Source organism: Hemitrygon akajei, chromosome 5 (assembly GCF_048418815.1).
Source record: "Hemitrygon akajei chromosome 5, sHemAka1.3, whole genome shotgun sequence".
NCBI lineage: Eukaryota > Metazoa > Chordata > Chondrichthyes > Myliobatiformes > Dasyatidae > Hemitrygon > Hemitrygon akajei.
In genome coordinates, this window is record NC_133128.1 from 118,426,312 (window position 1) to 118,442,506 (window position 16,195).

Genomic DNA, 16,195 nt, shown 5'->3' on the forward strand with positions numbered 1-16,195 from the left:
GGAATATCTAGTTGCCAATCACACCCCTCCTGCAACCATGTTTCACTAATAGCTACAACATCATATTTCCAGGTATCAATCCATGCTCTAAGCTCATCCACCTTTCTTACAATGCTGCTAGTAGATGCATTTAAGAAACTCCCCACCTCTTCCTTTCTGATTATGCCTAACGGTGCAAATGACTTTATTATCTTTTTTTTCCTTCTCCCCTACATCTTCAGTCTGAGCGCTCCCGTTCTCTGTCACCTGCCTATCCTCCTTCACACACTGTCTACTAGCTTTCTCTATTTGTGAACTAACCTCCTCTCCCCTAGTCTCTTCAAATTGATTCCCACTCCCAACCATCCTACAAACATTTGTAGTTTAAAGTCTTCCCAGTAGCCTTAGCAAATCTCGCCGCCAGGATATTTGTCCCCCTAGGATTCAAGTGCAAACTGTCCTTTTTGTGCAGGTCACACCTGCCCCAAAAGAGGTCCCAATGATCCAGAAACTTGAATCCCTGCCCCCTGCTCCAATCCCTCAGCCACGCATTTATCCTCCACCTCATTCCATTCCTACTCTCACTGTCGCGTGGCACAGGCAGTAATCCCGAGATTCTTCTCAACTGCCTTCCTAACTCCCTATATTCTCCTTTCAGGACCTCTTCCCTTTTTCTACCTATGTCATTGGTACCTATATGTACCATGACCTCTGGCTCCTCACCCTCCCACTTCAGGATATCTTGGACACGATCAGAAACATCTCAGACCCTGGCACCAGGGAGGCAAACTACCATCCAGGTCTCCTGATTGCATCCACAGTATCGCCCAACTATAGAGTCCCCTATCACTACTGCCTTCCTCTTCCTTTCCCTACCCTTCTGAGCTACAGGGCCAGACTCTGTGCCAGAGGCACGGCCACTGTCGCTTCCCCCAGGTAGGCTGTCCCTCCCCAACAGTACTCAAACAGGAATACTTATTGTCAAGGGGTACAGCCACTGGGGTACTCTCTAGTACCTGACTCTTCCCTTTCCCCCTCCTAACCGTGACCCACTTGTCTGCCTCCCATGGCCCTGGTGTGACCACCTGCCTGTAACTCTATCAACTCCTCACTCTCCCTGACCAGACGAAGGTCATCGAGCTGGAGCTCCAGTTCCCTAACACAGTCCCTTAGGAGCTGCAGCTCGGCGCACCTGGTGCAGATGTGGACGTCCAGGAGGCTAGGAGACTCCAGGATCTCCCACATCCGACACCGAGAACAACAAGCTGCCCTCACACTCATACCTCCCCTTTCCTCAAATAACAGGCAAAATTGAAAACTAAACCCACCCTGCCTCGCCCATTGAGCCCAAGCCCAATTTTGGATATAATTGCCTTTGCATCTTTTACCTCAGTGCCACTTTACCACATTACTCACTTCCCCAGTGCTTAATGTTTCCCATACAAAAAAAAAAGCTATGTCTGATCAAAATCAGATGTCTGCAAGTCCGGACCGATTGGCTGGAGCCCCAAGTCTGTGAATTTCCGTGCGTCCGCTGGGGAAGTCGAAGGCCCTTTGTCTGCGGGACCGATTCTGAGTCGGCTGAGGGTGGAGGAGGAGGAAGGAGGTGGCCTGTCCTGGTGTTCAAGGACTCTGCATGGTGAGGGGTGGGTGGGAGAAATGGGACTTGCATTGCTGTTGTTTTATTGCTTATTGTGTTCTGTCGAGCATTTTGGGCATGTCATGTTGGCACCGGAATGTGTGGTGACACTTGGGGTTTGCCCTCAGCATAATCTTAGATTGCGTTGGTTGTTACCACAAGTGACACATTTCACAGTGTGTTTTGATGTAGATGTGATAAATAAACTTGAATCTCGAATCTTGCAGTGGGTCTGAAAATCAATGACCACACAGTCTTTTGGAGGAAGTCTTCTTTCTCAGTGTTATCCCTGTGGTTTTTGAAATTTGTTATTTTAAGAGCTCCAAGTATGACGACACACCCTCATGTGTGTTAGTTACAAGATAGGTCTCAGAGGACTTGCAATAATATTCTCCAAACAGTACTTCTTTTTCCAAGGTTGTGGCTTGTACTTAACATAAGTTCATTAGGAGTGGTTTTGGGGATAGAGAGGGAGGTTAGAGGTTAGATTAGAGTTTAGGGACAGTGATATGTGAGGAGTAAGAGGGCATGCCTCCGCTCCAGGCTCGAAGGCCATGCGAGCAGAAGGAACAAGGATCAGTCCACTGGTGTGACTGGAGTTCATCTCAAATTCGGGGGAAAGCTTGAGAAGATTGGACGTGTTTCCTTTGGAGTTGAGAAGAATCAGGGCCGAAGCTTGGAGGCCTGTCCTAAAGTTGGAGAATTGTCCATGCATGTAGGAGTGAGGAAAGGGGCTTGCTTCGCTGCTGTTGTTTTGTTGCTTGTCGTGTTCTGTGCTGTTCTGCTGAACACTTTGGGCCGGAATGTGGCCCAGCACATCCTTGGGTTTGCTGGTTATTAATGCAGATGACACATCTCACTGTAGGTTTTGATGTACACGAGTAAAATAAATACATCTGAACCTGACGAGTCTCAACTCACTAAGTTGGTCTCTGGAAAGAAATACATTTAAAAATGTTATTCTTATTTTAGTTTGCACATTCAGCATGGGACAGGCCTTTCCTGCCCAATGAGCCCACACTGGCCAGTAATCCACCTATTTAACCCTAGCCTCATCACAAGACAATTTACAATGACCAATTATCCTACCAACTGGTATATGCATGGAACATGATAGAAAACTGGAGCACCGGCTGGAAACCAACACGCACACAGGAAGAACGTACAAACCTCTTACAGACAGCTCCGGAACTGAATTCCAAACTCCAATGTCCCATGTCCCGAGCTATAATATCACACTTACCGCTATGCTGTTGCGGATGATTGGATGTATTATCTCTGGAGCTGAGAAGAATCAGTGATGATCTGAACGATCAAGGATCAATTTTATTCACCATATTGATTTGCATGTGTTAGGAATTTCCTGTGGTGTGTTGGTCAGGGTGTAACATGCAGCAAAAAAAACCACCATTCAACAGTTAAAAAGAATAAATAATTATATAAAGAACTATATGTAAATATAAAACCTAATTAATTTAGAGGTTAGAAAGGGGATATGGAATAAAATGTGCATAAATACATGAATACCAGTGTGTATTTGTAATGTAAACAGTATTTTTAAAAGAGGCTTGAAGTGTTTAAAATGCAGAGCAGTGAAGGCAGTAATTGAAAGAGGGATTGAGGAGTGCTAGCTAGAATGGTTGATCAGATTAACTGTCCCCGGAAGAACCTTTTAAGATGGTGTGAAGTTTTTGTTGTAATATTCCAAAAGTGCTTTCCAGAAGGGAGGTTTTGGAAAAGGCAGTTAGCAGGGTGGGTAGTGTCTGCAATGAGTTTTCAGCACACTTCTTTGTCCTGGACACATACAAGCCCCTCAGTGATTTTAGACTAGCCAAAGATCTTTTGTTTTGATCCAACTGTAGTTTTTTGTATATTGCGAGAGGATGCTGCACCAACGCAGACAGTAATGGCTGATGTTTTGATTTTTAAATTTAATTTGTATCTGATGGATTTGAAGATGCCTAGTATAAGATGGGGTAACAAGCAAACTGCTGGATGGGCCGAGCAGCTTCTGTGGAGGGGGGAGTGGGGAATTCTGTGGAAGGGTTGATGTTTGTGTTGAACCCTTTAGTACTATATAAGATCAAGACTGTGTGAAATGATTGCCGAAACAGGTCCATATAGAGACGCAGACTGCAGAATCTGGCCCTGATTGGTCTGCTGGAGGAAGAGAAGATATGATGGAAATTCATTTTCTGATGCCCAAAGATGTGATAAATATTCACTGTCCAGGTCCCAAGGCTGTGGTCGATATTCACTGTCCAGGGCCCAAGGATGTGCTAGATATTCACTGTCCAGGGCCCAAGGATGTGCTAGATATTCACTGTCCAGGGCCCAAGGATGTGGTCGATATTCACTGTCCAGGGCCCAAGGATGTGGTCGATATTCACTGTCCAGGGCCCAAGGATGTGCTAGATATTCACTGTCCAGGGCCCAAGGATGTGGTCGATATTCACTGTCCAGGGCCCAAGGATGTGCTAGATAATCACTGTCCAGGGCCCAAGGAGTGACAGATATTCACTGTCCAGGGCCCAAGGAGTGACAGATATTCACTGTCCAGGGCCCAAGAATCAGAATCAGATTTAGTATCATTGGCATATGTTGTGAAGTTTGTTAACATAGTGGTAGCAGTACAATGCAATACAATAATATAGAAATAAATCAATATGTAAATCAATTACAGTTTGTACATATATTCATATTAGATAGCTACATTAAATATAGTGTAAAAACTGAAATAATAAAAGCGAGTGGTGTTCGTAGGTTCAATGTCCATTTAGGAATCGGATGGCAGAGGGGTTGAAGCTGCTCCTGAATCACTGAATGTGTTCCTTCAGGTTTTAGTACCTCCTTCCTGATGGTAACAATGAGAAGAGGGTATGTTTTGGGTGGTGGGGACCTTAATGATGGATGCCGCCTTTCTGAGACACTGCTCCCTGAAGATGTCTTGGGTAATACAGAGGCTAGTACCAAGATGGAGCTGACTAATTTTACAACTTTCTGTAGCTTCTTTCAGTCCTGTGCAGTGTCTCCCGCCCCCCCCCCCCCCCAATCCAGATAGTGATACAACCTGTCATAATGCTGTTCATGGTACATCTGAAGCAGTTTTTGAATGTTTTAGGTGACAAACTAAATCTCCTTAAACTCCTAATGAAATATAGCCACTGTCTTGCTTTCTTTATAGCTGCATCGATGTGTTGGGACCAGGTTAGATCCTCAGAGATCTTGACACCCAGGAACTTGAAATTGCTCACTCTCTCCACTTCTGATCCCTCTTTGAGGATTCCCTCATCTTACCCTTCCTGAAGTCCACAATCAGATCTTTTGTCTTACTGACATCAAGTGCAAAGTCACCACGCAACTAATTATCTTGCTCCTGTACGCCCTCTCGTCTCCATCTGAGATTCTGCCAATGATGGTTGTATCAACAGCAAATTTATAGATGGCTTTTGAGGTATGCCTAGCAACATGGTTATTGATATACAGAGAGTAGAGCTGCGGGCTAAGCATACCCCTCTGAGGTGCGCCAGTGTTGATCGTCAGTGAGGAGGATTTATTCATTCCAACCTGCACAGATTGTGATCTGCCAGTTAGGAAGTTGAGGATCCAATTGCAGAAGGAGAGTGCAAAGAAACAGGTTCTGTGGCTTATTGTTCAGGAGTGTAGGAATGATGGTGTTAAACGCTGAACTATAGTCAACGAACAGCATCCTGACATCGGTATTTGTATTGTCCGGGTGATCTAAGGCTGTGTAAAGAGCCTTTGAGATTGCATCCTGCATTGATCTGTTGTGGCGATTGGCAAATTGCAGTGGGTCCAGATCCTTGCTGACGCGGAAGATGATACTGACCATGACCAACCTCTCAGAGTTACTGGATGATAGTAATTAAGGCACCTCACGCTACTCTTCTTGGGCAGTGGTATAACTATTGCCCTTTTAAAGCAGGTGGGGACTTCCAACCATAGCAGTGAGAGGTTGAAAATGTCTTTGAATACTCCTGCCTGTTGGTTGGCACAAGTCTTCAGATCCTTTCCAGGTACTTCAATGGGGCCTGTTAAGTCCATGAAGTCCCGTGGTGAGCAGCAAGTGATGAAGGGGACAGGATTGTGAAATCTGGAAGCCTTTAGTCTAGAATATGTGGATCCCAGATCAGCCTCTATTGGAGGAGCCAGCAATAGACAAGCCTTGAGGAGAACATCATACACAACTCAAGTGATCGCACCAGTACTACTATCTTAACTCTGTTCTGATGAAGGGTTTCAACACAAAGTATTGACAATTCCCTTCCTGTTGTGATAAACTGGAGAAATTGTTTTAGGGTAATTAACAACTTGACAGCATGGTAATGTTATGAACCTTTATTACAACACCGCTGAGGATTTCTAGACAGCAGATGGCGCCATGGTAGCACAGTACAGGCACGTTACGCCATGATGTGCTGAGCTTTTAACCTATTCTAAGATCAATCAACAATTCCATCCCAAGTGTCCCTTCTATCATCCATGAGCCTACAGATGAGTTTCATATCTGCCTCTATCACACCCCTGACAGGCATCCCATGTACCCATCACTCTCTGTACAAAAAAAACTACCTCTGATATCCCCTGTATTCTTTCGTCCAACCACCTTAAAATTAGGACGTGGAGGGATGGGTTAGTAATTTTGCTGATGACACAAAGGTTGGGGATGTTGTGGATAGTGTGAAGGGCTGTCAAAGGTTACAACGGGACATTGATAGGATGCAAATCTGGGCTGAGAAGTGGCAGATAGAGTTCAACCCAGATAAGTGGGAGGTGGTTCATTTTGGTAGGTCAAATATGATGGCAGAATATAGTACTAATGGTAAAACTCTTGGCAGAGTGAAGGACCAGAGGGATCTTGGAGTCCAAGTCCATAGGACACTCAAAGCTGCTGCGCAGGTTGACTCTGTGGTTAAGGAGGCAGACGGTGCATTGGCCTTCATCAATAGCGGAATTGAATTTAGGAGCCGAGAGGTAATGTTACCCTGGTCAGACCCCATTTGGAATACTGTGCTCAATTCTGGTCACCTCACTGCAGGAAGGACGTGGAAACCATAGAAAGGGTGCAGAGGAGATTTACAAGGATGTTGCCTGGATTGAGGAGCATGCCTTGTGAGCATAGGTTGAGTGAACTTGGCCTTTTCTCCTTGGAGTGACGGAGGATGAGAGGTGACCTGATAGAGGTGTATAAGATGATGAGAGGCATTAATCATGTAGATAGTCAGAGGCCTTTTCCCCAGGGCTGAAATGGCTAACATGAGAGGGTACAGATTTAAGGTGCTGGGGATTAGGTACAGAGGAGATGTCAGGGACAAGTTTTTTACGCAGTGAGTGGTGAGTGTGTGGAATGGGCTGCCAGCGGTGGTGGTGGAGACAGATACAACAGGGCCTTTTAAGAGGTTAGGTACAGGGAGCTTAGAAAAATAGAGGGTGAAAGGTAACCCTAGGTAGTTTCTAAACTAAGTACATGTTCCGAACAGCGTTGTGGGCTGAAGGGCCTGTATTGTGCTGTAGGCTTTCTATGTGTCTATGCCCCCTTGTATTAGCCTTTTCTACCCTGAGAAATAGTCTCTGGGTATCCCTGTTGCAATGATAATAAGACATATTTATGTTCCACTGCAACACAGATATATTTCCACTCCTTCATTGTTGCTATGATTAGATTGGGAAAGTTGTGGGAGTCATCTCTCCAGAAGAATTGAAATAGTTCTATTCCATGCTGAACTGTTATTCTGCCCAATCCCATTGAACAACACCCGGACCATAGCCTCCCATACCGTACTTATCCAAAATCCCCCAAATGTCAAAATTAAACCCACAACCACCACTTCCACTGACAGCTTCTTTTACACGCTCACCACCTTCTGAGTGAAGAAGATTCCTCCTCGTCTTCTTTTTAAACATTTCACCTTTCACTCTCAACCTGTGATCTCTAGTTGTCGTCTCATCCAACCTCAGTGGGAAAAGTCCCTCTATCAAATGTGCCCTCATTCTCCATGCTCCAGGGAATAAAGTCTAACCTATTCAACCTTTCCCTAAGCAACACCTTTGTTAATTTTCTTTGCATTCTTCCAGTCTTATTGACATCTTTCCTGCAGGTAGGTGAGCAGAACTGCACGCAATGCTCCAAATTAGACTTCAGGAATGTCTTATACAACTTCAACATAACATCCTAATTCCTGTACTCAAACATCACAACTCCTGTACTCAAATCAGATTATTTTTCAGATTTCCAGAATCTTCTGATTTTCACTTCTGTGTAGCTGCTTCCCTTCGAACTAAACGATACGCAGCCCAGGGTGTAACTGTGGGATCACCCACTGCTCTGCCCTGGATAGTCTGATTTTGTGCTGTAAGGAAGACAGATGGAATAAGCAGGAGAGGTGAGGCCGGGCATGAATCAAAGCTGTTTTATTCCACAGACAGTCAGTGTATGTACAGAGTAGTTGTCAAAGCAAATTTCATTACACACTTACACAAATTACACAGTTCACACAATTCTGTTCACATCTCCAACCAAAAGTAGGAATATAAACTACACAGTCTTTGCTTTCTTGGTCAAAAGTACTTGCTTTTGGCATAAATACACTTGCAGGAAACGTCTTTCAGTGAGATATAGTATGTCCCCCTGTAGTTTTAGAATGGGATAATGGATGGGAGATGTTTAACTATTTAGCCATTTAGAATGTGGATCAATTCCTAGGTCCAGATGGAATATATCCTTGGCTGTTAAAACAGCAAGCCAGAAAATGCCCCACTGGGCTCCCTCTTCACCTGCGAACCCACTGTTTCGGACACCCCAGGTCTACCTGACAGACCCTCACCCCCTTCCTTACGGGGGTCCTCCCTCACCTGAGATCTCTCCAGCTCACGCTCGGGCTCCACCCTCTCTCCCACCACTGTTGGCTGCCTCTCCGTCTGACCTTCAAGACCTTCCCTCCTCTCACCCAATTCAGTATGGGAAGGGCCAGGAGCCTCCTCTCCTGGTACAGGAGCACCAGTGAATAGGAACAGGGGCCACTCATCTGAGTCGTCCTCTTCCGAATCGGTAGCCATTTCCGGGTGAGGGACCCGTCCCTGCTCTTCAGCAGCGGGCTCTTCCCTTTCTCCGCGCCCTCGCAGAGTCCTTGTACTAGGCGTAACCTCCCACTCTGGCTCCGTATCCACCTGCACCGCTTGACCCAGGGGCAGCAGGTGATTCCGATGGAGTACCTTGATAGGCCCTTTCCCATCCTCAGGTTTCACCCGGTAAACTGGCAGGTTCGGCATCTGGCTCTCTATTACATAGGGGCTGGCCGCCCATCGGTCTGCCAACTTGTGCTTACCAGGGAGTCCCAAATTCCGTAAAAGGACCCGGTCGCCCGGCAATAATTGAACAAACGTCACCTTTCGATCATACCGCATCTTATTCCTCTGATTTTGTTTGGTAGCCGCCGCCTCGGCCAACTCGTACGCCCGCTGTAACTCCCTCTTCATGTCGGACACATACTTTAGATGGGACTTCCCGGGTAATTCACCCACTTCACCCCCAAAACACAAGTCAATGGGCAACCTCGCTTCCCGCCCGAACATCAGATAATAGGGCGAATATCCTGTAGCATCATTGCGAGTACAATTGTAACAGTGAACCAATTGTCCAATATGACGACTCCACCTGCTTTTCTGCCCAATCTCCAGCGTCCCGAGCATATCCAACAGGGTCCGGTTGAACCTCTCTGGCTATGGATCTCCCTGTGGGTGATAAGGGGTAGTCCTGGATTTCTCAACCCCAAGCATAGTCAGTAATTCATGGATAAGGCGGCTCTCAAAGTCCCGCCCCGATCGCTATGGATTCGCCTGGGAAGGCCGTAATGAACAAAATACTTCTCCCATAACACCTTCGCCACTGTCACCGCCTTCTGATCCTTAGTGGGAAATGCCTGAGCATAGCGAGTGTAATGATCGGTGATGACTAAGACATTCGCGGTGTTGCTGGTGTCAGGCTCAATCGACAGAAAATCCATACATACCAGGTCCAGAGGTCCCGCACTCTGCAAGTGCGACAGTGGAGCCGCCAACGCGGGCAGGGTCTTCCTCCGGATGCAACGACTGCAGCCCCTACAGTATTCTTCGACTTCCCCCCTCATCCGGGGCCAGTAGAACCGGTCTTTGAGTAATCCATAGGTCTTTTCCACCCCCAAGTGTCCAGAATCATCATGTAGAGCCTGGAGTACAGCCTGCCGATACTCCTCCGGCAGGACCAGTTGCCAACAGTGGGGTTGGTCCGGAGGCGCCGTTACCCGGCACAAGATTTGGTTCTTTAACTTCAACCGAGACCACTCCTTCAACAACAGGGGCACGAATGGGTGTTTCGCCTTCTCAGCCAACGCCCCATCCCCCTTCTCGACCGCTCTCCACACTGTGCCAATGCCCGGGTCATTTTGCTGAGCAGCTGCCACTTCCCCCGGACTCAGTTCCGGCAACTGTTTAGTCCGTAGTGCGGTCAGGTCACAGTAAACCAGGGGTATGGCGTCGTCAAAAACCCCCAAATGGTCCACGGCTCGTTCCAGCCTCCCTCTTCCCTCGGCCTTCACGGTGATAGCAAACTGACACATCGCCTTCACTCCAGCGGTAGGGACACTCTCCCACCCCTCGTCCCTCTCCTGTTCCCCCGGCTCCCGACGAGACAAAGCATCCGCATCGACATTCTTGCTTCCGGGCCGGTACCTCAGGCTGAAATCATATACCGACAAGGCCGCCAGCCACTGATGTCCTGTGACATCCAGCTTCGCCAAAGTCAAAATATAAGTGAGAGGATTGTTATCCGTTCTCACCTCAAACTTGGCTCCGTATAGGTAATCACCCAGCTTGTCCACCACCGCCTACTTCAGCGCCAGGAACTCCAACTTGTGAGTGGGATAGTTTCTCTCCGATGGCGACAAGCTTCGGCTGACAAAGGCTACCGGCCTCAATGCTTTGCCATGCTCCTGGTACAGAACAGCCCCGAGACCCTCTCGACTGGCATCCGTGTGCAGCACATATGGCTTCTGGGGATCGGCAAAAGCCAACACCGGGGCCTGGGTCAGTGCCCTTTTCAAAGATCGGAACGCCTCTTCACATTGATCATCCCATCTCGAGCCAAAAGGTTCCGCCGGGTTCCAGTATCCTCCAGCGTCCTGCCTCTGGTCCCCCGTCCTTTTCTTTCCCACCGGGGGATAGCCACACAACAGCTGAGTCAACGGGTGACACACTTTGGCGTATCCTTTCACAAATCGCCGGTAATACCCACAGAACCCCAAAAATGAGTGCAGAGCGCCCACTTTCTGGGGTCTCGGCCAGGTGGTCACGGCCTCTATCTTGGTTGGATCAGTAGCCACTCCCTCTCGCGAAATGATGTGGCCAACGTAACTAACCGACGACTTGCAGAACTGGCATTTGTCCAGGGAAAGCTTCAACCCTTCTTCATTAAGCCGGCCCAACACCTTCAACAGCCTCTCCTCATGTTCCTCCAAAGTCGATCCAAACACTATCAAATCGTCCAGGTACACCAGCACCTCTAACAGATTCATATCCCCCACAGTTCTCTCCATGAGCCTCTGGAAGGTGGCTGGGGCTCCCGATATGCCTTGGGGCATTCGTTCGAACTGAAAGAACCCCAGCGGGCAGATAAAAGCGGTCTTCTCTTTATCGCCCGCACTCATCGGGATCTGGTAATACCCACTTCTTAAATCCAGCACACTGAACCACTTCGCACCGCTCAGGCAGGCCAACGCATCCTCGACTCTTGGGACAGTATATTGATCAGGGACAGTTTGCCGATTCAACGTCCTGTAGTCAACACACATGCACACTCGCCCATTCTTCTTCCGTGCCACCACTATTGGGGACGCATAAGGACTTCGGGACTCAGCTATGATTCCGGCCTCCTTCAACGTGCACAAGTGCTGCCGCACGTCCTCAACATCTGCTGGAGCCAGCTGCCGGGATCTCTCTTGGAACGGGGTGTCCTCCATCACCCGGATGGTGTGGCGAGTGCTTTTGGAGCAGCCAACATCAAACTCGCCCCGAGAAAAAACAGCTTCCATCTTCAGCATCTTCTCCACTAGCCTGTGTTTCCACTCCGGCGACACAGGGGAATCCCCGAAGTTAAAGACTTCAGCGGTCAGCTCCCTTCGATGCTCCGATCCCTCCCCGTTAGGGGTCCTCACTGGTGCGCTAGACATTACCATCACCAGGAACAGATGTGCCAGTGGCATTCCCCTCTTAAAGGTGATTTCTCTTGCCGTGGTGTTCCTGACACTTATAGCTATACGCCTCGCATGTACCACCCCTGGTCTCTGCACTTCGGGCCTCACCAGCGCCCCCGCCGGAAATCGTGTCTCCCCTTCAAGATCGTCCGGGGCGTCTACTAACAGGGCTTCACCCGTCGGCACTCCTGGGAATCTGGGGGTCCCCATCACTAGCGCTACCTCCCCGGGACGGATCACCTTGGGCCTCACCTGCATACACCACACCGTCCCTCGTTTACACTCCAGGTGCAGTCCTAGGGAGGCAACCCCTTCTTCGAACACTGCTCGAAACACTGGATGCACCAAGAGGGTCTCCAGAAAGACTTCCCCTGCTTTCTCCTTACAAGCTCCCAGGAGCCGTCGCACAACGGGGGAATTAGTCCCCACCAGGAGGGCAGCACCACCGGTTTCCACCGGGTCAGGACACACCAACACCAACGTCTCAATAGCTTCGGACACTCCCACATTGCCCTCCGAGAACTCCAATCTCACTATAGGTACCCATCGTACGGGTAGTCACCCTCGCTCACACCCCAAATCTGCAGGGCTTCAAATGGGGTTATGGGCAAATGCTTTAGATATTGGTTGTAGAAAGACCGGTACAATAAGGTCTCCTGCGATCCCGTATCAAGAACGGCTTTTGCGTAAACTCCCTCTATCCGTAGACCCACACTGGCATGGGGTCCTACCAGCCCATCCGGAATAGAGGCGTGGGCACCCGGTGGTCCCCTGGCTGATCTCTGGGAACGTGTTCCTCCAGAGGCTCCAGTCCGTTCCCTCACTGAGCCTCTCCTAAGTTTCCCGACACCTCCCCCTTCTTAGTCGCAGGGGGGCTTGTCCTCCGCGGAACTCCTTGTCTCTCACAATCCCACCTAAAGTGTCCCTCCTCTCCACAGCTATAGCACACCCTCGGCCACCCACAGTCCCGCCTGAAATGCCCCTCTTTCCCATAGTTAAAGCACACGCTGCCTGCCGCCCCTCCTCTCCCAGGACGACTTCCGCTCCCAACCCACGGCACTGGTCGCCCCTGAGGGTGGGTACCTCCCCTGTCCCTTCCCTCCAGAGGGAGTTCTCTACCTCCCGGTGGGTTGTCAATCCTCCACCCAGCCACCACTTCCTGTATCGCTGAGGATCGCTCCCGTAGGCCCGCGCCCCTTTTCCGCCCCAACGCTCTCTCTTCTTCCCGCACCTCTCTAATCAGTTGCCCGAACGATGGAGGGGGGCCTTTCCTATAAGCCTGCCGAATAGTCCACGCCACCTTGTCCTCCTCCAGAGAGCCACTGAATAACTGACTCATCCTCACGCTAGCCACGTCAGGCGCCTTCACTACCCCCCGGCGCCGCAGCCCCGAGAGCATCCCCTCCATCCTAAATATGTACTCGGAGAGCTTTTCCCCTCTCCATTGTTCCAGGCATTGGAACTCTGCTAAAAGCAGCCAGGGTTCCCCTGACAACCCAAACGCTCCCTCCAAAACTTCTATACATTCCTCCACTGAGGCCCCAGGCTTCTCAGCTTTCAACTCCTGGACTGTTTTGGCTGCTAAACCCCTCAAACTTCCCACCAATCGCTGCCTCTTCTCCTCCTGTGAGCCTGGCCACTCCTCTAACATCAAGGACGTATGCTCGATCCAGGTCTCATAGTCCACCTCCCCGTCCGGAGTAGGCTTGGCTCCGGAGAACACCCCCAGCTTCAGCCGTGGCCTCTCGGCCACTCCCACCAGGGAGTTAAGTGCGGCTGCCAGCTCCGAGGCCTCCACCCTACCTGGGGGGCGGGGCCTAGTCACGACTCCCTCCTCCCTCCTCCCTTTGCTAGTGCCTGCCACCTCTCTGGGGTTTTCCTCTAGCTCTAGCTCCTCCTCCAATGTCTCCTCATCCTCATCCTCGGAGAGGGTGTGGAGCCCCCACGGCCCCTCCTCCCCCGGTACACTGACCGTCGCCGGCAGTTCCAACGTCCTGACGTCAGCACTCGTACTAACCAACACCCAGCTAGACTCCATCTCTTTACCACACCGTCTAGCTACCAATTCTACCTGCTCCATACCGTTCACCAAACTTAACCCCCGCACTACCGCGTCTCCCGAAACTCAAAAATCCACTCTGCTCACTACGCATGCGTACTGTACTGGTACACCTTCAAATTCGCACCAGCGAACAATCTTATCTCTGTCCATCTCCGCTCTGCTGCCTGTGCGATTCCACAGCCCCCGACAATCCAATCCGGGACGAGCACCCCACAAATGTAACACTTACCCAACAGGCTGGTATATGTCTAGGGGAAAAGGAGATCCAGCCACACACCAACCCACCTCCCATACACGTAGGTTCTGTGAGAATTGAGTTTATGCCTCGAGCCGCTTACCGTATCAACTTCACACCAAATACCGTTATGAAATACACTTTATAGAATTTACTAACCTTAACTAAAGAAGTATTAGGCAATACAATATATATATACAAGGAAAGAAAAAAACAAAAGGCGCCAACTTATCAAAGTTCAGTCAGTGTAGTGCACATCGTAGGAACTCAATCAACGAATCATCCGACAGCCACGTCGTCACCCCTGAGACCACCCGGTGGTCTTACGAGCCGTCTAGCGCCAGTCGCGGTGGTCCTACGAGCCGTCCAGCGCCCGTCCACCTTCCTCGTCCGTCTCTCCTCATACCCCAAGCCCGCGCAACCCCTCCCCCAAGTTCCCAGCCTCACAAAACACAGTAACATTCCCCATTGATTAACAAATGAATACAATTACCATATCAGCCATTCTAAAATGAAACAACGGCGAGAGAAACATTTAACAGACAAAGAAGCATTCCTACTCGTAACAAACCAAAGAAGCCCTTTTTAGTAACATACACAGGACATTGTACACATACATCACAAAGAGCAGAGATCCCTGTGGTTCAAAAAAAAATTGTAAATTTTGCAGGTATTTTCTTTTCCAAGAGTAAACAGGTTAGTCCATCATCATTTCCATGATTAGTCATCCCCTTGAATTTGATCTTGCAATTGCGTCCTCCAAGAAGCGGAGCCCATCTCTGCATTCTTGCTGCTGCTGTTCGTGAAACACCCTTCTGTGGATTGAGCATGGACCCTAGTGGTTGATGATCAGTAATGAGGGTAAACTCTCTCCCTTACAAGTACTGGTTGAAGTGTTTGACAGCCCAAACCAGACTCAAGATCTCTCTGTCAATCTTTTCATAACTTTTTTTCTGTAGTAGTAAGGGAATGTGATGGGGTGTTCACTTCTGGCATAAGCCATATTTTTTGTCATTTGTTAGTCTCCACATTGTAAATCTTAAGTCCTGTGTCACTCACATCATTATCAGAATTTTCATCAACAGCATGCAAATTGGTGTTCTTCTTGAAACTGAAACTTGACCCTTTAAAAAAAAATCTTTTTCTCTTCCCTGCGCAGTCTATTTATTTTGGGTGCTCAGCAGGCTAGTTTCACCTTTAAACCTGCATTGGTCTGGTGTATGTGAGCCCCTGCCACAATGGTAACACAGTTTGTTCAGCCAGGCAGGTTTCTGTTTAGATATTGCAATTTTATTCAAACTGACTTTCATTCCTGACTGCACTCAGTTGCGTCTCTGCTATTTCCATTGATACAGCTATTTCAACTGCTCTTTTAAATGTGAGTTGTACTTTAGTTGGGAGCCGCTTTGAATGCTTTCTTGTAATATTCCAAAGCTAAGCAATCTCGCAGTGCATCATTAAATCCATTACTGAACTGGCAAAGCTTAGACAAATTCTTCAGTTCAGCCTTTTGACTCCACTTATGAAACCAAAAGCATTCTGCAATCAACAATGTGTTCAGTTGTAAATATTCCTGCATTACATTTATGATATCAGCAAAGCTTATTTCGCTGGCTTGGTTGGACTTTGAAGCAAACTGCATGTTCTTCCATCAATTGCGCTCCACAAGACTGGCACTCGTTTCTGATCAGCGATTCTATTTGCTTTGAAATACTGCTCAATTCACTCAGTATACAAGATCCAGTTATCTGTGGTGCAATTGAATGCATCTGTCTTTCCAATATAGCTAGTATTTCTGCTTTTAAGAAAATCATTGTTATCACCTGTTACTCACTGTTTATAAACCCACAAATTTCATTTGTTTTCAGTCTTTTTTTAGACTTGACTGTCTTTATGTCCTCCTTTTGAAAAAAATGTGCTGCTCTTCAGCAGGTAAGTGTTGTCATCTCAGGTTTATTTCAAAACTTCCTCATCACCACCTTTATGCTTTGTACTCCAAACATAAAATGAAGTGAAAGAAAAGCATGGGAGCT